The sequence below is a fragment of the Nicotiana tabacum genome, chromosome 4 (assembly GCF_000715075.1).
Source record: "Nicotiana tabacum cultivar K326 chromosome 4, ASM71507v2, whole genome shotgun sequence".
NCBI lineage: Eukaryota > Viridiplantae > Streptophyta > Magnoliopsida > Solanales > Solanaceae > Nicotiana > Nicotiana tabacum.
The window spans coordinates 99,414,934-99,437,054 of record NC_134083.1 but is presented as its reverse complement, the minus strand read 5'-3'; positions in this window follow the sequence as shown (position 1 = coordinate 99,437,054).

Genomic DNA, 22,121 nt, shown 5'->3' with positions numbered 1-22,121 from the left:
CTGAGGGTCTGCCCCGGGATCAGTACCTGTGAACACTGGAGGGTCAAACTGAAGGAACCTATTTATCCTGGAACTAGAAGAATCCTCTTGCGAGCTAAATAAGGTGGGTGCAACATTTGTCCTCTAGGCCTGAGAAGATACTAACTGAGTTAGCATCTGAATAGCTCCCCTAAGATCCCCATCAGAAATACCGGGACCTGGAGCTGGGGCTGGGGGTGGAACAGGTATATCGGTGGGAGGGATTGTGGCACCCTCCGCGGGTGTCGGAACTGGGGTAGTCTGTTCAGGAGTAGACAAATCAGGCAGTGTGATATTAGGGGGATTACCCTCACCAGCATTATTAAGTAAGGGATCAACAACCACTCCTGGTGTGGCATTGGCTTCTTGGCCAATTCTCGCTCTGTTCTTAGGTGCCATTTACTGAAAGTTAGATAAATGCACGAGTTAGGGGAAAACAACCTCATGTTCCGCTCTATTGCATGATATAGAACAACAATGAAGGGTATCATTCTTAAATGTCCAAGTAGCCCCCTAATTATAGATGTGGTCGACAATATACCGATAAGAAGGGCTCTACTAGACACGGCTCCGAGACATCCTAGGACATTTTAAAACCTTAAGCTCTGATACCAAGTTTGTCATGCCCCAACCTCGGGGAGCGCGACCGGCACTCAACCGAGTGAACCCGGTCGACCAAACCTTTCCTACCCGACAAATTCATGATCCAAAAAGGCAATGCGTCACCATTTGTAAAACAGGGGAGAGATCAGTTATATAAATATATAAACGTTGCTAATTTTCTTTTTCATTACATGCATTATGCCATAGTTAAGTTTCCAAAATACAACTCGATTCAACGACTGCCCTAACATACATATATGACCCATAAAAACGTCTACAGAACCTCTAAGGAAACAAACAAGAAATATGACAATGCCGGCAACAAGGCCCCGGCTATACCTCAAAATGTGAAAACTTATACAAAAGAAGGACTACATGACCCCTGGGAGAAATGGGGCTCACCAAAACTGCTGTGAGGAGAGAAAGAGAGCACCACTATCTACGATCGGCACTATCTACGATGGAACTACCTGCATCCATTCAAAGATGTAGCACCCCCGGAAAAAGGGACATTAGTACTGTCGAATAGTACTAGTATGTAAGGCAAACACTAATCTTAGTAGAATGAATAGTGAAACAATGAGAAGACAGTCATAATAATCAATAAGTACTTCATAGAAATACAAAGAAAACACCAAGTAAGGATCACATAGTTTCCAATTCAATGTTTCCATCTTTTTAGATTAATAATCTTTAGTGCCAAGCCACAACTCACAATGCCACCATGTTTTTACACAGAGTCCGGTCTCGTCCCGACCGGCTAAGCCATCTCAAGTGAGACATATCCATATCCACAATGTAATTCAATAATTCCAATACAAATGCCACCATGTGTACAACATGTCATACGATCTCGGCCCAATCGGCTAAGCCATCTCACATGAGACATAACCTCTTTCAACTGTCCACTCAATTCACATTTCTTTCCCATCTTCATTACATGGCACAAACAACCTCATTTATTAAGTACTTCTTGGCACTTGGGCACATTTTACAATTCAAGTCTTTCCCTTTTTATTTGTTCAAATAACATCATCATTCATGTCGATAAGTACCATCACATAAGGCATTTCACACATAAGGGAAGTAGCTTGGAAAATCATAATTACGTTCTAAAATATCATGATGACATGGTAACCATCTAAAACAATGAGGGAAAATGAATCTTTCAATCAAACACACTAAGGCAAACAATTATAGTACAATCAAGTTGGAACTTACACCAATTATTCGGACACCAAGAGATCGATTCTAAGAAGAAGAGAGTTAGCCATACATACCTCAATTGCGCTTCTTTAGACTCTACAATTATCCGGTACCCTTAGCAATCTCAATCTATTTTTGCAATATACAAATTGAACCCAAAATTAGGAAAATGTTCATAGTTCTAGTTCACTTTTTATTTTTCCCACACTCTTTATCACATGCATGCAAGATGAACCACTCTCATACCCATGAAGTATTATCCTAGTACCCCATTATAGCTATGTTTGAAATTAAGAGCTGGGGTGATGAAATCTTACCTTTTTGGATGAAGAAATTGGGTGCTCTACTTGAGTATTTCCAAGCTTTGAGTGATGGTTGAAGATTGATTGATGAAAATTAGGCCCTCCCTTTTGAACCCTCTCTCTCTCTCACTCTAGAAGTATCAGAAAATGAGCCCAAAATAGACCTGAGGGGTGTTTTAACGGAATGGGGGTCGGGTTTTAAATTAAGAAAAATGTTGCCCCGCCACAGGTCTGCGGTCGCATATGCGACCGCATAATGGTTATGCGGTCCGCAAAATGACCGCAGAAATGGCCCTCAGGGGCCTAAACTTTCGGCTCAGGTATGCGACCAGCATGCGGCCCGCATACTTGTTTTGTGGTCGCATAATGCACCGCAGAACTCCCTCCGCAGAAACCCAAGAGGAATTATGCCACCGATATGCGGTCCGCATATCGATTATGCGGTCGCATAACTAACCTCAAATTTTCCAAACTTACTGCTTCACTCTGCTGCTATTATGCAGTCCGCAGAGTGATTATGCGGCCGCATAATGGGCCATAGAAATGCGCTCTTCTGCGAAATATTTTCCTCTCAGTCCGTAGGGTACTGTTCAATCCAAAAAGTTCAAACCGCGGCAAGCAAGCTAGCCGCGAATCTAACTTGGCACCACGAAACCCCGAGTTTTTGGTTAAAAACATTTTACGGGTCCTTACATCCTCCCCCACTTAAGATCATTCGTCCTCGAATGAGGATCAAGGTTCACTTAACACAGTTTCAGTCATGCCACATACCGTCAGCCCCAAATTTGCCGTACTTCCTAACTTTTTGAAATTTTTTCCAGAGTTTCCTTTGTATTTAGGCCTATCCACCAGCCAGAGAGCCCCCGAAACACACCTTGGCAACATATATAGAATTAAATGACATAACAGAATGCAAAATAACACCAACCGAAGCCTCATAGGAGACATATAACTAGAAAGGAGTGTCTTTATATTAGCCGAACAAGCGATACAAACTTTAGGGGAAACAACTTCATAAAACTATTACATGGCTATTCAAACAAATGAGGGTACTTTTCTTTCATTTCATTCTCGGCTCCCCAAGTAGCTTCTTCGACTTGTTGGTTTCGCCATAACACCTTCACGGATGCAATTTCTTTGTTTCTCAATTTTCGGACCTGCCTATCAAGAATAGCAACCGGAATTTCTTCATATGACAATTATTCACTAACCTCGATGGTCTCAACCGGCACAATAGCGGACGGATCTCCAACTACCTTCTTCAACATGGACACATGGAATACCGGGTGTACTAATGACATCTCAGGTGGTAGTACAAGCTTGTACGCCACCTGACCTATCCATTAAATGATTTTATATAGCCCGACATACCTCGGACTTAGTTTCCCTTTCTTTCCAAACCGCATGATCCCCTTCATGTGATATATCTTCAAGAACACCCAATCATCTTCTTTGAACTCTAAGTCTATGCGACGAACATCCGAGTAGGATTTTTGACGACTCTAAGCAGTTTTCAACCGCTTTTTTATGATCTTAACCTTTTTCATAGCCTGATGCACAAGGTCTGGTCCTATTAGGTCAGCTTCTCCAATCTCGAACCACCCAATCGGCGATCTACATCTCCTACTATACAAGGCCTCAAACGGCGCCATCTGAATACTGGCATGGAAGCTGTTGTTATAAGAAAATTCTATGAGCGGAAAATGATCATCCCAGCTACCCTTGAAGTCAAGCACACACGCACGCAACATGTCCTCAAGCATTTGAATAGTCCGCTCTGCTTGCCCGTTAGTCTGTGGATGGAATATCCGTGCTAAGATTTACCTGCGTACCCAAACCTTGCTGAAACTTCTTCCAGAAATTAGCTGTGAATTGGGCCCCTCGATTGGAAATGATGGAAACTGGAGTTCCATGAAGCCTGACTATTTCCTTGATATACAACTGAGCATATTGTTCTGCAGTGTCGGTGGATTTCACTGATAAAAAGTGTGCTGATTTCGTGAGTCGGTCCATGATCACTCAAATTGAGTCAAACTTACGCAGAGTGCGCGATAACCCTACCACAAAGTCCATGTTGATCATTTCCCATTTCCATATTGGAATTTCTATACTCTGAGCTAACCCACCGGGCCTTTGATGCTCGGCCTTCACTTGTTGACAGTTTGAACATTTTTCCACAAAGTCCGCCACACCCCTCTTCATGTTATTCCACCAGTAAACTTCGTTGAGGTCATGATACATTTTTGTAGAACCTGGGTGCACGGAATATCTAGAAGTATGAGCTTCTGCCATGATTCTTTCCCGCAGACCATCTACGTTTGGAACACATAGTCGCCCTTGGTACCGTAATGTACCGTCATCCACGCCAAGGGAAAAGGCCGTAGTCTTGTGTTTATGAATCCCCTCCTTCAGTTGCACCAACACTGGATCATTGTAGTGCTTCTCCTTGACCTCCATCACAAGCGATGATTCCCCCTATTCCGCACAATCACTCCCCCTTCATTAGAGTCCGCAAGACGAACTCCTAAACTTGCCAACTGGTGAACCTCCCGGGCCAAGGGCCTTTGACATGCCTCCAAGTGAGCCAAACTACCCATAGACTTCTGACTAAGAGCATCCGCCACCACATTAGCTTTTCCCGGATGATACAAAATGTTGATGTCATAATCTTTTAGCAATTCAAGCCACCTTCTCTACCTTAAGTTCAATTCCTTTTGCTTAAAAATGTACTGAAGACTCTTGTGGTCTGTGAATACATCTACATGGACTCCATATAAATAATGACGCCAAAGTTTTAATCCAAAAACCACCGCCGCAAGCTCTAAATCATGAGTTGGATAATTCTTTTCATGATTTTTAAGTTGCCTTGAAGCCTATGCTATAACCTTACCATGTTGCATTACTACACACCCAAGACCGATCCTTGAAGCATCGCAATACACCACAAACCCCTCGGTACCCTCTGGCAGGGTCAATACCGGCGCCGAAGTCAATCATGATTTCAATTCCTGGAAGCTCCTTTCACAAGCATCGGACCACTGGAACTTAACCGTCTTCTGCGTCAATTTAGTCAATGGGGAGGCAAGAGTGGAGAACCCCTCCACGAACCTCCTATAATACCCGGCCAAACCCAAGAAACTGTGAATCTCTGTTGGAGTAGTAGGTCTAGGCCAATCTTTCGCCGCTGCAATCTTTTGAGGATCAACCTTAATTCCTTCTCCAGATATGACATGACCTAGGAATATAACAGATTCAAGCCAAAATTCGCATTTCGAGAACTTTGCATACAATTGGTGTTGATGAAGAATTTGCAGAATTTCCTTGAGGTGATCGGCGTGATTCTCTCGACTTCGTGAATACACAAGGATGTCGTCAATGAATACTATCGCAAAGGAGTCGAGGAACGGCTTGAAGACTCGATTCATAAGATCCATGAAAGTTGCCAGGGCATTTGTTAGCCCGAAAGACATTACTAAAAATTCAAAGTGCCCATACCGAGTTCTAAAAGCTGTTTTTGGAATATCTTACTCCCTTACCTTCAATTGATTATACCCGGACTGCAAATCAATTTTGGAGAAGAACTTAGCACCTTGTAATTGATCAAACAAATCATCTATTCTAGGCAATGGGTATTTGTTTTTTATTGTGACTATAATAACGCAGGAATCTAACTTGGCACCACGAAACCCCGAGTTTTTGGTTAAAAAATTTTTCGGGTCCTTACAGGCCCGATCCAACAATTGTTTAAATTGTGCACTGCCAGAGGGTTGAATGGCGCGAACCATAGATGCATCTATAAATTTTCCCGCTCGCGAATCATACATGTGACACGGTAAAATATAAATTTAAGGAAATACCCTGCTCGCAAATCATACCTGCGACGCGGCCAAATATAAGTTTAGCATTTAAATCATATCTCTATCTTGATTCTTTTATAAGTTTAGCCAAATATAAGGAAATTACCCCGCTCGCTAAACATACATGCGACGCGGTTACACATAGATTTCTTCAGCTTTTATGATATTCCTCAATTCTTTTTGAAATTTCGAAGTTCAAATGAAACCTTTTAAAACTTAAGTTCTTCAATTTCAACTCTTTTCAAAACCATTTAATAAGCAGACTCAATCTCGCTCCATCTAAAGGCAAACAGTAAACATAAATCAATAACAATATCAACAAGGCATGATGTGAGCCTACAACTACCCGGACGTAGGCATAGCTAGTAGTTACGTGCGGACTCTCGTTACCTCGTGTGCACGTAGCCCCTACAAATAGAAGCACACAAGAATTTAGTTCACCTATGGGGTTAATTCCCTCTTACAAGGTTAGAAAGGAGACTTACAAGCCATTCAATCAACTCAAATCGATGCCCAACGCTCCAAAACTAGTCAATTCTTTCAACTTAAGGCTTTCAAACTGAAAAGTTTCTTTCCAAATCAACTCTGAACATCCCGAAATTAAATTCCGACCATGCGTACAAGTCATAATACCTGAAGTGAATCTACTCAAGGCTTCAAACCACTGAACGACGCACTGGAGCTCAAAATGACCGGTCGGGTCGTTACATTCTCTCCCACTTAAATATACGTTCGTCCGCGAACGTGCTAAGAATTGCACTTGAGTTGTCCTAAATCACTGATTAGCACCTCATGCACCTACCAGTTCTACCACAACTCAGTTGATCACACTGACTCGAGTAAATCTGAAGATTCCCATTTTTATTTAGTCAAACTAGCCTTAGAGCCAAATTCCAACATCCGGAATCTTCTGCTAGGCCTGTTTCCAACATACGATCACCGTATCAATCACCACATGATGTACCAAAACATGACTGTGTACCTTTGCTCAATTCACACCATGCACCGCAATATTCACATGGCCATAATAACATTCTCTGATCATAATAGCCGACATTCCCCGAATCTGATGCTCACTATGCACCTCATGACATATATAAGTCTGGTTCCAATTCTTACAATACCGCCACGACAGAAAGACGTGTAGAAATTCATAACCAGCTACCGAGTCAACAAATCATTGAGTCTCTCCAACTGACTAGAATCATCACCCCATTATAACACAATAATGGTATTTGCTCTTTACTATACTTCATATAATCCGATCGCACTAATCCCGGATCCAATAATCTCGTCTCTCCCAGCATAAGATGTTCAAACAATAAGCCACCTCAGAAGTTGCCAAAAAGTCTCATGTGATGCCACAATGTGCCAATAAGCTACAAACGCGACGTGATGTATGAGGAAAATGAACTCTGGAAAGCACTACTCAACCTCACGTAACTAACTAGACAACCGAAAAGGTGTTACGAACCTTCCTCAGAAAATGTTATACAAAACACACAAAATAGAATATAGGGGACTGCACTCAACATCACACTGTTGCGGCGCGCAACCCGATCCAAAAAACATCCATGTGGCGGCGTGCCATTTTGATCCACACATAAACTCTATATAAGGAGATACTAAGCTGGAATGCCTATTATTACAAAATACCCGAATATCGGCCACAAGCACGCTAAATGCATAATACCGTCCCTCAGGAGACAGACAGCGCCATATGCTACAAAACTCAAGCACAACTAAGGTGCGATATATGATCTAACTCTCGAGAGCCATCCTGCTTACATAACAACATCGCTATGCGGAACCTTAATACATTTGAAATCACCAAGCCGTTTCACAACTCACACGGCACAATATAATATTACATGAAATATCCGACGACGAAATAACATCCAACGTCCAAATACTCCTCCATAAGGAGCGCTATGATGAAATGAACACATCCGGCCTTATATAGAGCCCATATTCATATTTAAATTCATCCACATAACTTAAGCCGATTTTGATCGCACCGTACTAGGCTAATAACCTTTCAAGGATCCATAATAACCCTTTTTCCCATAACACATGAGAACAACCATCATAACCGGAACAAACTTCCACAGTCGACAACTAAATGAACCGAGCGCCCTCCAGGCATAAATTTTCAAATTAGCGATATTACCACAATCTTCATACTTGGTTTCAATTCTTCAATCAATCAAGTGACTACACGTTACACTTATACAATCTTCCCGTGGGATACACTCCCACGACCTTCCTCACCAGGTAACAATTATGCACATCCATACCACCGACAGCACTAAAGCTGTAAAGCAAATCAAGAATCCACAAATCAATACACAAGGCCTCTAACACATGACATCGACCTTAGGTGACGCTAAAGACAATACCAGCTTACTCTAACCATCTGAATCCTTTCCCGCTCATCCGAGCTCCTTGACCTTCTTGTCGACACCAAACTACAAACTTCATCCTTAACTTTCAAATTTCGTGCCGCTCACCACACTTATCTTACCAATACGTGAGAACCCAAAAATTTCATCATAACTCATAAACCGCTAATAGGATATATACTTCACTTTGTAGAATCTTTCACTTTACTCATTTCAGAAGAATCATTGCAACACATGACTGAATTCGCATAACCGTAGAACACACAAATACTCAGATAGTGGTCTAGCCACCATAACTCTTCCGGGACCTGCCCACACATAACGGGATATAATACCCGAATGAATTCAAATACAATCAATTACGGAGGCCGTCAAGCCTCGTGCACGCCACCCCAAATCACATGCATAACCCAATGCGCTGAAGGAACTGATCATTGCCACCATCATGCCAATTCAACCATTGTTAGCCAACCCGTCTTTTCCCAATTTATTCTTAACTTGCCTTAGAAATAATAATAGCTCTATTCATTATATCACGAACCTAAATCCGCACTCATCTCGGGTGACCCTATCTCACGAGACCACATTGTCCCCAAAACCAACGAACCATCTCACACCCTCCTTGTGCACACATCCGCATCTTTAGCTGGTACACCCATTCTGATATTTCCTTTACGATTCCGAAGTTATTTTCTCCCATTCTTCCATTGCTACACCGCATACTGAAGATAACATAGAACACTCCAAGCCACTTTTATAATCCGCTGCAAAAGCTCGATATTCAACCATACTATGGACTCGAAATCCTTAGGTACCACACCTTAACTTTTGAATCCACTAGGACCATTATCGAGAGTGACCCACTCTGACTTGGTCCCTAATATAATCAAACTCCCAGGCTCCACTAGCACATGAACGCCTTCTCACTGAAGTACCCGACTGAATCACCTTCCTTGCAAATTGCCTCTGTACTGAGCATAAATCATGAACCTTCCAAGAGCATGAACATGAGTCAATAAGGCCAATTATAACACATATTCCTCAAATCCTTTGCTCAATTTACTACTGATGTTCTCTTTCCTTAGTCGCAATAACCCATCAATATACCGATAACCAGAAATCTCACAAACAGACAACAACACAATCCTAGGCGGTGGAACTCTCCCACTTAGCTTGAAGCTACTATTGCATAAACCTGAAACCCACCAAGATACTTCCTTGATCGACATGATCTAGCACAATCAACCCGCCAAATTCCTCGAAATCCTTTCTGTTAAACACTTCATGAATACTCTGAATCACTATCCATATGCACATATTCGACCTCTTCCTGGATAGTCAGTAGAAATTCTCCATAAGAGCTTCGTCAACACCACGCAACCGCTAACCCACTCACAGGAGATGACCCACATGTGGAAACTTTATGCCGACATCATCCAACGACGCTGCACTGGGTACAATTACTATGAAATCAACAACCCATCCTGTGTCCGTGCTCATTCATCGGTTGTCAAATCCGTTCACTCCTTATGGACAAGGTGTGACTATACGTTCCAATCCAAGGTCATGCTGTATCCTTCTTCATGTCAAGCAACTCCTTTCTGTCATACCCAATCTTCCTCAATATAGCAGCCAATATTCCAAATTAAGCCCGTAGACCTAGTCATTGTCCACCATGAATCCCAAATCACTCTAAACTTTTCTCAAGGAGTGTAGTCATCCTACCACCGAACCCATATGCTACCTTGCCACTCTCCCACTTTGGTCAAACTCACTCCTTTAAGTAACTACCCGACTCCTGTTTCTCACACTTGGCCTTATATAAGTTTATCCATCGCAAGGCATTTCCCACATGTCCTTCCTCATCCTTCGCTACCCAGTTGTTGCCTTAAACCAAAATCTATCTCTGTAGCACTTGAACCAATAGGTAGCTACCAACTTTAAACCTTCGCAGAAATCATCTTTCTCGAGCCATCAATACAAGGAATGCCGATTCGATCCTGAACCTTTGCACGCTGCGACCTCTGACAGCCGCTTTCTCGGCACCATTTATAATACTTTGCCCCAAGGCGAATTGAAAGAAACCATAACACTGGCGGACTTAACACATTATAACAAATCAAGGACGATGACGCCATATCCCAAGCAAAGATACCACCACGCTCGAAACTATCGAGTCCCGCTACTCCATCAACCCAAGTTTGAACATTCTTAGTTCGATTGCCTTTCCTCCGTCGGAAGTAAAATACCGAATCTTTGTATCATACACTGAGAAAACCTCTTTTCAAGTCATTCACTGCCCCGTCACATAAGCATGCATCCTACCATCACATCAATACTGTGCGATAACAACTGATGAGCATCATAGCAACCTTTGCATAGCTCAAAGCTCTCAGAAATATAGCTACTGAGCTGAAATGATAGAATATCCTTCCACAAGGCGACGACAATAGCCCAATCAACTATGCAGGGAGAAACATCCACACCACATCTGTAGTACCATTACAATTCCTCAATTCCCGATATATAACCAGCGCTTCACGTTGCATAAGATTGAATGGAAAATAAATGAAGGCATAAGCCTCAAAGGAATCAAATAGGGAAGTGTTCCTAACAACCCTGTAGTTTCTCGAAGATAAGTACAGACGTCTCCGTACTGATCCGTAAGACTCTACTAGACTCGCTCATGACTCGTGAGACCTAAGTGAACCTAGTGCTCTGATACCATGTTGTCACGACCCAAAATTCTTGAAAGGTCGTGATGGCGCCGGACACTACTGTCAGGCAAGCCAACACCAATAATTAGTAAATTTCCATTTTAATATTTTGAATTCGTAGTTATTCCCTCAATTAAATAGCAGAAGATGGATTTTACAAAATACGTAGTAATATCTTTAAAAGAATTTCCAATATAGTGCAACCCATAATCATCCCAAAATCCGGTGTCACAAGTGCATGAGCATTTACTAAGAATGTAAAATAAAATACAATAATTGTCTGGAATACAATTGGACAGGAAAAATGTAAGTACTCTGAAGCAGACTCTGTTGGTTGCGGAACGTCGTATAGAATGCAGCTCACCTAAGTCCCTGCCATAATCGCGCCTCTTCACCCACAAGGACGCTTAACATATGTGTACCTGCCCAAAAATATGCAGCAAGTGTAACATGAGTACATAAATCAACGTGTACCAAGTAAGTATCCCGCCTAACCTTGAAGAAGTAGTAACGAGGGGTCGACTCAGACACTTACTATTGGCTATAATCAATATACCAGGGATATGATAAATTATGAATTTTCATTAGGCAACGGTAAACACAATAACATGAGACAGGTAATAAATTTTCTCGTCAATAGGGGATTTTTAAATTTATTTTCATCTTTTAACAATTTATATCTCTGGCCAATGAGGCCATATCAAATTATTAATTTATCTCAGACCAGGGAGGCAATATCGTTATTTATAAATTTCAAGGCAAGCAATACAAGCATGCGCAAATCATGCCGAGGTCGTACGGCTCGATCCAACAATTATTTAAAATATGCACTACCATAGGGTCGAATGGCGCAAACCATAGATGCATCTATAAATTTCCCCGCTCGCGAATCATACATGCGATGCGGTCAAATATAAATTTAAGGAAATACCCCGCTCGCGAATCATACCTGCGATGCGGCCAAATATAAGTTTAACATTTAAATCATATCTCTTTCTTGATTCTTTTTAAAATAATAGAAATTCAACTTGAAACTTTTTATGGAAATTACCCCACTCGCGAAACATACATGCGATGCGGTTACACATAGATTTCTTCAGCTTTTATGATATTCCTCAATTCTTTTCAAAATTTCGAAGTTCAAATGCAATCTTTTAAAACTTAAGTTCTTCAATTTCAACTTCTTTCAAAAATATTTAATAAACAGACTCAATCTCGCTCCATTTCAAGGCAAACAATAAATATAAATCAATAACAATATATACAAAGCATGATGTGAGCCTACAACTACCCGGACGTAAGCGTAGCTAGTAGCTACATACAAACTTTCGTCACCTCATACGCACGTAGGCCCCACAAATAGAAGCACACAATAATTTAGTTTACCTATGGGGTTAATTCCCTCTTACAAGGTTAGAAAGGAGACTTACCTCGCTCTGAAGTTTCATAACCGGCTCCTAATCCATTCAATCAACTCAAATCGATCCCCAACGCTCCAAAACTAGTCAATTCTTTCAACTTAAGGCTTTCGAAATGAGAAATTTCATTCCAAATCAACTCCGAACTTCCCGAAATTAAATTCCAACCATGCGTACAAGTCATAATATCTGAAGTGAAGCTACTCAAGGCCTCAAACCGCCGAACGACGCGCTGGAGCTCAAAACGACTGGTCGGGTCATTACATTCTCTCCCACTTAAACATAAGTTCATCCTCGAACGTGCTAAGAATTGCGCTGGAGTTATCCAAAATCACTTATTAGCACCTCATGCACCTACCTGTGCTACTACAACTCAGTTGAGCACACTAACTCGGGTAAATCTGAAGATTCCCCTTTTTGTTTAGTCAAACTAGCCTTAGAGCCAAATTCCAACATCCGGAATCTTCTGCTAGGCTTGTTTCCAACATACGATCACCGTATCAATCACCACACGATGTACCAGAACATGACTGCGTACCTTTGTTGAATTCACACCATGCACCGCAACATTCAAATGACCATAATAACATTCTCTGATTATAATAGCCGACATTTCCCGAATTTGATGCTTACCATGCACCTCATGACATATATAAGTCTGGTTCCAATTCTTACAATACCGCCACGACGGAAGAGACGTGTAGAAATTCATAACCAAGTGCCGAGTCAACAAATCATTGAGTCTCTCCTAATGACTAGGATCATCACCCCATTATACAAACCCGATTATGGGAAAGATGAAAGACCCATTTTGAAGAAATAACATTACACAAAACCAAAAATAGGGTAGAAAAACGTATTGTAATTGAAGATACCTGTCAATTGCTATGCCAGTGATTGATATGCTTATGCCACTGTATAGGGAAAAAAGTGAGGAAAATCGAAGGAAACATAAGGAGAAAACGAGGATTGAGTTCAAATCTTACAAACAGAATGAGAGATTTACACAAAACTTCCGATTTTAAGAAAATTAAAGTAGAAGGAAGCATAAAATTTGAGTTAATCTCTCAAAATTCAGACCATTACCTTGAGTTGTGGAAAACTATTAGTGAGAAGTGGCAGAACTTTTGAGGTTTTGTTATATTTGAGTTAATCTCTCAATATTTGTATTTTGTTTCAGCCAAAAAAATGAGCAAAGCCAAAAAAGTGTGGTAAATGTTAGCGCACTAATTTATTTTCTAGGTGGCGTAGGTTTCGAGCCGCCGGTATTTGCTTATATTGTGTCGGTTAAGTAAACCCCTGCTATTTAACGAAATTTGCGGGGGTTGAAACTGACCCCCGCTATTAAACTGCCGCAATTTAGGCCTTTTTTGTAGTGAAATGGGGGATTTTAGTAAAAACATCCTAAAATGAAAATCGAGGATTTGAAGGTCAAATCGAGGTCGGAATTAGATGAAATTGATATGGTTGAACTTATAATTGAATGGGTGTTCCGAATTTGTGAGTTTGACCGGATTCTAGGGTGCGAGCCCGGGATTGACTATGTTGGCACCAAGTGCTCTTTTAAGTATGTCACTAAAATTGAAAAGTTCTAATGGACAATAAAGACACCTGAAGGCTGAATTAAGAAAGGTTTTATTTTACCTATGATAAAATATTAGGAATTTCTGTATTTATCAATTCACATTGTGAAATCTTTTATCGGACTCGAGCATGCAATTTAGGTGCCATTGTGGTGGAATGTCATATGGGATAGTGGGGTCCTGGGATATAAAGAAAGATTCACATACTTTAACAGGACAACATAAATTGAGAACTACGGCACAAAAAAGCACTCTCCATCAAATGATCCGTCATACTTCTGCTTATAGATTCTTTTAATCACTATCTTTTAGGAGACTATATGACATTTTTTGTGCAACTGAACTCCATTCTACATCTTCTAAATTTATCGCCCTATTCTTTTTTTTGTACCTTCTTTTATTTACAGTTCTATAGGAGAATGAATTATCTTTATGCAACTGTGCATCATCCTATATTTCTTTGATTGATTATTGTGGTCCATTTTCTTTGAAATAGTACTTCTAGTATGCTTATATTGTGATTGCAAGTTGTTGATCATGTTCCTCGAATCTTATTATGTACCATGGCACTCATCTGGATTGTTACTAACATTTTACATCAAAAATTATGTTTTGAATCACATATTCAATTTTTTAGATTAACTTTTGCAAAATAAAAAAAGCGGCAAAATATAAATAAGTATTGGATATAAATGATCACACCTTACTGCTTATCCATCCAATAAATTTGAAGGTTGTTGTCTACATGAACTGAATTGTTTAATCAAATATCGTACATGTGCATTTCACGGGCTTTGATTTCTAGTACAACTAGCTAAAGCATACTTCATAAATATACAAGGCTAGAAGACCTAGACTTGTCTATTCTCACCAGGTACACCCATAGAGTACAAAATGTTGACGCTCTGCAGCTTGCCAATGAGGTATATCAACAACCTTGTATAAATTAGGATTGTCTGCATATGCGGTAGTTTTATCTTCATCTATGGTCTCACCTTTATCATTTAGAGCTGTAATCTTTCTACAATAAGCTTCATGACCTGTGTTTCCAATGGAAAAAAGTCCGGAGCCCATTGGGGTCCAGGTACACTTGATGAACTATATACTACTCCTCCCCACTCAACATTTGTAGCAAAACTTTTTAAATCAGTGAAGATCCTTTGAGGCCAAAATCCAATTTGTTTATAGTCCTCTTCAAGCAAGAGCCACCAATTCCCGTTGACTAAATTTTTTTATTTTTAATAACAAGTGTCTAGGTTAGTATTTTTGTGTATACACTAAAAGATTTTATGGAAACTTAATAAAAGAAACATAAAGTGTACCCGATTGATGGACATGGTGTTCTCCCATGAATTTTCTCCAATTTGTGAAATAGTATCGTATACCATATCAATAGGTATCTTAGTGTTCACCAATACAAAGCCAGGGCATAGTATATTGAAGCAATGTATATTACCAGCCTATTTATAAAAATTTCTCTTATATAAGTTATGAAAATTAAGGTACATAGATAAACCAAATTTTATGTACTTGATAATAAAATCATAGGAGTATATTTAGATATTTAACTTACCTGAAAATGTATAAATAGCCTAGTTTTAGTATCCCCGTAAAGTGTTGGATCCACCTAGAGCACGAAATAAATTTATCATGATAATTGAGTGGAAACTTACTGGTAACAATTTAAACTTGCATCTAGAGTATAGTATATATTCAAAACTTATCACATCGTCTTTTCCTCCGAAAAATGCACCAAATCGAAAAGTCAAACCAAACCGATTAAAATACCCGACTAGGTTTGGTTTGATTTGGTTTGGTATTGAGTAAAAAAAATTCGAACCAAATCAACATATAAATAGATAATTTTTTATATATAATTTTAAGACTTTATATAGAATGTTAATCTAAAGATGTCTAGAAATATTTGAGATCCTCTCATGGGATATAATATTTAATAAAACTATAAAGTGCATTCATTTTTATTTACTTTAAATAATAAATTGTATCACTTTCTTGTTATGTGTTATTGAAATGCGTCAATCATCTCTTTGTTCTTTCATATTCATATGTCAAGATTTATTATATGTTTTTCGAATTTGAAGTGGTATTTCGATAATCTAAAATTACATATAACATATCATTATTTAGGTATCATATTGATTTTTATGTTTAATTATTAAATTTGGTTAACCCTGAAAGCGTACATCAACCAAAAATTATTGGTAGACGACTAAGAAAGTAAACTATTATGTGTTACTAAAAAAATTCTCTCATAAGATCACTTTAATAGTTCATATGTTTGTTATTGTTTTGTTAATTTTTAGTAAACATATATTCACTTATCAAAATTTTATTTATAACTTTAATAATGCATGATTGAAATAATATTCATGTAACAAAAAATCCGAAAAATCCGACAAAACCGAACCAATCCAAACCGATATAATTGGTTTGGTTTGGTTTTGATAAAATCTGAACCAACCCGGTCCATGTACACCCCTATCCTACCCTACTCAAAAGAATAAATAACTTAAAAAGAAATAATGATGTCAAATAGAAAAGAAAATAATTAATTTTATAGCATAAGTATTGAACTTACTCTCCATCCAACTTGTAAAATATTTGACCCTTTATGAATTTTCAATCGACATGCACTATGTTGCTGACCTTCAACATGAGGATTCCATAAACTAGCTGCCATTGTTGCTCCCCCAAACTTATTATTTGGATCATTTTGAGTTCGAGCTATTGCAACCTGAATATAATAATTAATTCATGGTAAAATTAAGTGCATCCAAATTTAGCATGTTCATATTTGCTTGAAATCTTAATATTTATTTTACAACAAACAATGAGGGGCCAAGGAAGAAGTGAGAAATTAAAAGAGAGCTTGAGTAAGACTTAATTTGTGCCTACTCTAAGACAAGTGAAGGCAAGTTGACAAAGAAAAGCCACTCACACTACTAAGGTGCTATTTGTACATTATTCTCCTTTATAATTTTAAAATTAAGAAAATAAATTATTTTTCATATATTACTCTTATCATTAACTACTTATTCCTAAATTATTTTTCAAATTTTTTTGAAATATTGTCATTATTATAAGTATATGATAAAATATGTATTTCATTCATTATTTTTTAAAGGTAGTGTGCAAAGTCTATTTTGGACAAGTGAAAATGAACGGAGGAAGTATCAAGTAAGCTTAGCTCAAAAAAGAAACAAAAGAAATTCTACATATCAACTCTATTCCTCCACATGTATACCTTGTATCCTTGCGAAGATTTGTATTTTCTTTTTGGCTCACTATTGTTAGCCCGTGAACAAGCAGGTAAATTCTCCTATATTAGAAGAAACAGTGAGGTGGCTGTATCATCAACATGCCTGTCCGGCACTTTGAGGCTATTCTGGTAAATTCAAGTGAAATAGAGGAACATGATTGGGAGAAAAAGGAACCCTACCGTAGCTCCCATATGAATATTTTAGTGACCTGGCTAAATTATCCCTTGCTTATCTCATCATTCATCATCACAGTATCCAAAGGCTTTTCTAGAAAGGGTCCCACCTGATCTTTTATTGTACACGTTGTTGTCGCTTTGCAACATTTTGAATCTTTGGACAGTCATGTGTCTCTCTCTCCTATTAAGTACATATTTTGAACAATGTTCATCAAAGAAAGAACAACCACGACAATAATAGCAACAACAATAAACCCTGTATGATTCTAATAGATAAAGTTTGGGAAGAGTAGTCTGTACGCAGATTTTACTTTTACTTAATGCAAATAGAGAGGTTGTTTCCAATAAACCTTCGGCTCTGGAAGGACAAAAAAGAGGAGAAAAGCAAGGAAGGAAGAAAGAGAAATTTTGAGATACAAAATTAAGAGATGGGAATGAAAAAAGAAGAGGGGAGAGATTTCAGGACAAAGACAACAAGCAAAGGCATGAAAACATAACAAGTAACAAGATTGACCTATAAAAACAACCCAAAAGGAGAGATCCTCTGACCTATAGATTCATGACAGAGACAAACATATTAGGCATAAACAAAATCAAATAACAAAAATAAGGCTAACTAAAACAACTGAAATAATGAAACTCCCGACATGATACCAGTTCTTCAAGGAAAAAAACGATTTAAAAAGGTTTCATAACTAAAATAACATTCCAAGGCATGAAAAATAACCAAAATCATGCAAACAAATAAAACCCCAAAACAAAAGATATATAAAGCCATAGAAATTGAAGAACGGTAAAGAAAGATTCTGACAAGATAATAGTTATCCAAAGAAAAATCTGATTCTTATAAAGCTTTCATGATATAAAGAAACAATCAAAGGCATGAAATCACATCAAATGACCAAAATCTGTCCAACAAAAAATAACCGAAAACATAATATTTGCTAAGCTACAATAATCGAATAACTGTAAAATAAAATTCCAACAAAATACTAGTGTTCACTTGAAGTTTTATTTTTATCACATCTAAAGTCAAGAATAACCCAAAATCTGATTCTTATAAAGTTTCGTAAGCCAACAATAAAAGACATGAAATCGATTCAACAAAAAAAATCCCAAAACACATATTTTGCTAAGCTATATAAATAAATCTCCCAAAGAGATACCAGTTTCAAATTAATCTGATTTTTATCACCAATGAAAACAAAAGATTAGTTAAGTGATAAATCCAATAACCATAGACTAAAATTCCCAACATAAAAGGTCTAACAAAAAATAAAGGCCATACTTTCTATTTTCTAAGCTATATAAATCGAGTAAGTGTTATATAAAATATTGTTTTGTGAAGATTAGAGTTGATTTTGGCTAGATTTCAGATTGAAATTCAAAAAGGAAGAAGAAAAACACATGACATTCAATATATATACAAAATTGTATTAAAGTTATATTATAGTTGCATTTAAGTTGTATTCTCTTGTAGTTATATACATTTTTTATTTAAATATTTTATAAAAGTTGAAAAATAGTTGTATAATTTATGAATAGTTGTATGAAATTTGTATTTAAGTTATAAATACTATTATTTTATATAAAGTCATTGATATGTATTAAAATTGTATCAAGAGAGGAAATTTTGATTGGAATTTCAGAGAGGAAGAAGAACACATCGCATACAAAATACATACAAATTATATACAAAAGACATATTTTGTATAAAATTTATATGAAGATTGTATTTAAGTAGTATGATATTGCAGGTTTATTTAACTGAGTAAAAATGATAGATGAAAGTTGTAGATAAGTTATAAATAAGTTGTATACTATATAATTTATTGTATAACAATTATTTTTAGTTTATATGTTGTTTCAGATGTATCAAATTTGTACGAAATTTTATTTTTAATTTGTAGGCAGCAGAGAATAGGGAAAGCGGAGAGAAGAGAAAAAAGGAAAATTGTGTAACTGTATCCCCTAATTTAAGGTACTAATAATGGATTATATATGGAGAGAGGTGGAAGAGAATAGAGAAAGAGGAGAGGAGAAAAAAAAGAAAAAAAAAAGTGGTCTAACTGAATCCCCTAATTTAAGGCGCTAATAATGGATTGTAAGAAAAACATAGTTAGATCTAAGATAATTTTAGTAAATAAATTTTAAATATTATATAGAAATGAAAAAAATCTCTTTAGAAAAATTATTTCTGCAATTAAATATTGGGCCCATGCACAACATGGGCCATCCCTCTCCTAGTATATAAATATATATGCGATTAGTCGCGGTACTTGAGAAGTAAACATATTTAATCTCTTAATGCATGACTTTTTTGTAAGTCTTACTTAGTTTGATGAATTTTTATACGTTATATCTATAAAGATTATATTGTTTGAACGTGAATTATTCAAGCTAAAGCTATTAATTAGTATAAAATTATCTTACAACAGTCAATTGGATATCAAATGTTATATCTTCAGGTGGTGGAATATGTCTTTGTTTAATAAGATCTTCTTTGCCAATTCTTTTAATAGGAACTGTTCCAACGGGACAACCTTCACCGTTTAGCCATATTGTTGATAACCCACTAGTTGTAGAGGTACCTGAATTCTGCTTTAACCTATGTAAAGTAGGTTTCGCCTGTCCATCCAAAATTAAGAAGATTGTATGTCACAATTTTATATTTTTATAAAAAAGTCCATGGTAAATGGAGATTAGAGACACGCCTCAGGATGAAAATTATGATTCCGCAGCAATGGATGATCAAGTACAGGATGCTTGTAAAAATTTATACAATCGTATAAATCCCCATATGTAGTCTACGTGGCAAAAAAATCATAAAATAAATAATCTCTAATATACTGATTGCATATCTTGCTATCCGATTTGTAAATTTTGAATACATAAAAACTAGAATAATAACCAATCTCATAATTTATCATTTTATCCATATTTAATTTGAGTTTCAACAGCCAAAAAAGACTTTTATCAAACTAAATGTTTTGACTTTATTAAGATGACGAAATTAATATAAACACATAAGAAGTACTGTGATATAGAAGGTTCTTTATTTTTAATACAACATATATTTTCAAAAAGGAAAAAAAAAGTCTATCTAAGAAAGTTTAGTTTGATGTTTTTAAATCTTCGTGGTCAAAGATGGATGATTTGCTCACCACCAAAGAGGTATGCTGGGATATTGATATTCATCCGCCCTTAACCAAAGATTAATTTAGGTTCGAGCATTAAAAATAAAAAAGATTTGTTATGGAGTAGTTCGTCTATTAATGAGCCCTATGTGATACAAATTTGGACGAATCGAGACCATGGATTCTGAATATCAATTGTCTATCTTAGAACACAAATACAATTATCACTCGAGAGACTAATTAGAACTATAATAGTTTTCAACCAAAATGTATACCTTTATTGTTTTGACGACTGGCTTGTTCAAAAGTTTAAGTTACTTTTCCAATTCCAAGTCCTGTAGTTCCGAATACCTCTTTGTTTCTCCTTGAACCCCATTATATCTCAGAAGAAGAAAATATAGAACCAACAAAGTTTGTCGCATAACTTTTTGATTCATCACCATCGCCTGAATTCAAGAATTTATTTTTACAGGTATTAATGTCAAAATATATACGTATGTAAAACAAACTAATATTTTAAAAAAATAAATTAATTAACACAAGAAAAAATATACTAAACGAGCTAACTGCATATTAATACAACATGAAAGCAACAAATGGTAAACTTACTTGATTCACTAGATGTATATATGAGAGATGAAGTTTGGAGCACTTGTAATTACCTTGGCAGTATGAGTAAAATGGTATATTACAGAGTTCGTAGAAGTCTTTTAAATTAATGTAACTTTCTTAAGTACGATTACCAGAATTTACAGAAGATTTTATGTTAATGCATATTTGCTTACTTCTGACTTGTGAGTACAATCCAAAAATAAAATATATCCATAGATTAATTCTAATTAATGCATATTTGCTTACTTCTGAGTACAATCCAAAAAGATAATCTATCCATAAATTAGTTCAAATTAACAAAAATCACGTAGACTATATGTTAGTAAAGATGGTATAGTATGAAAAAAATATAATCTGATATATCTATTTATTTATATTACTGAAAGAAAATAATACTCCAATGTTTAGAACATAACTAATATTACTCAAAAATCCAATCAAGTCGTAGTACACATGTATACGGGTAAAATCGGGGGTCAAAGTCTACCCCGATTTCTCGACGAGGAAATGAAGGGAGAACATGGGTCCACGAGGTTGTAATCGAGGTCTGAGACCCTTCATATAGAGACCCAAAGGGAGAAAACAATGTAAGCATCATCAGATGTGGTAAAGCAACGCAACTCGGGCCAAGTATAAGGTATAGACCTCGGGAGACACGATGAACGGTTGTGCATGGCGAATAGAGGATTGTGATACTTGCTCTCAACCAGATATCACGGTGCGAATCTCACTTGATGTCGATTGTGGATCAACAATTATCACGAAAGAAAGATTTTTACCTTTTTGAAACTTATATTAGGACTAAAACT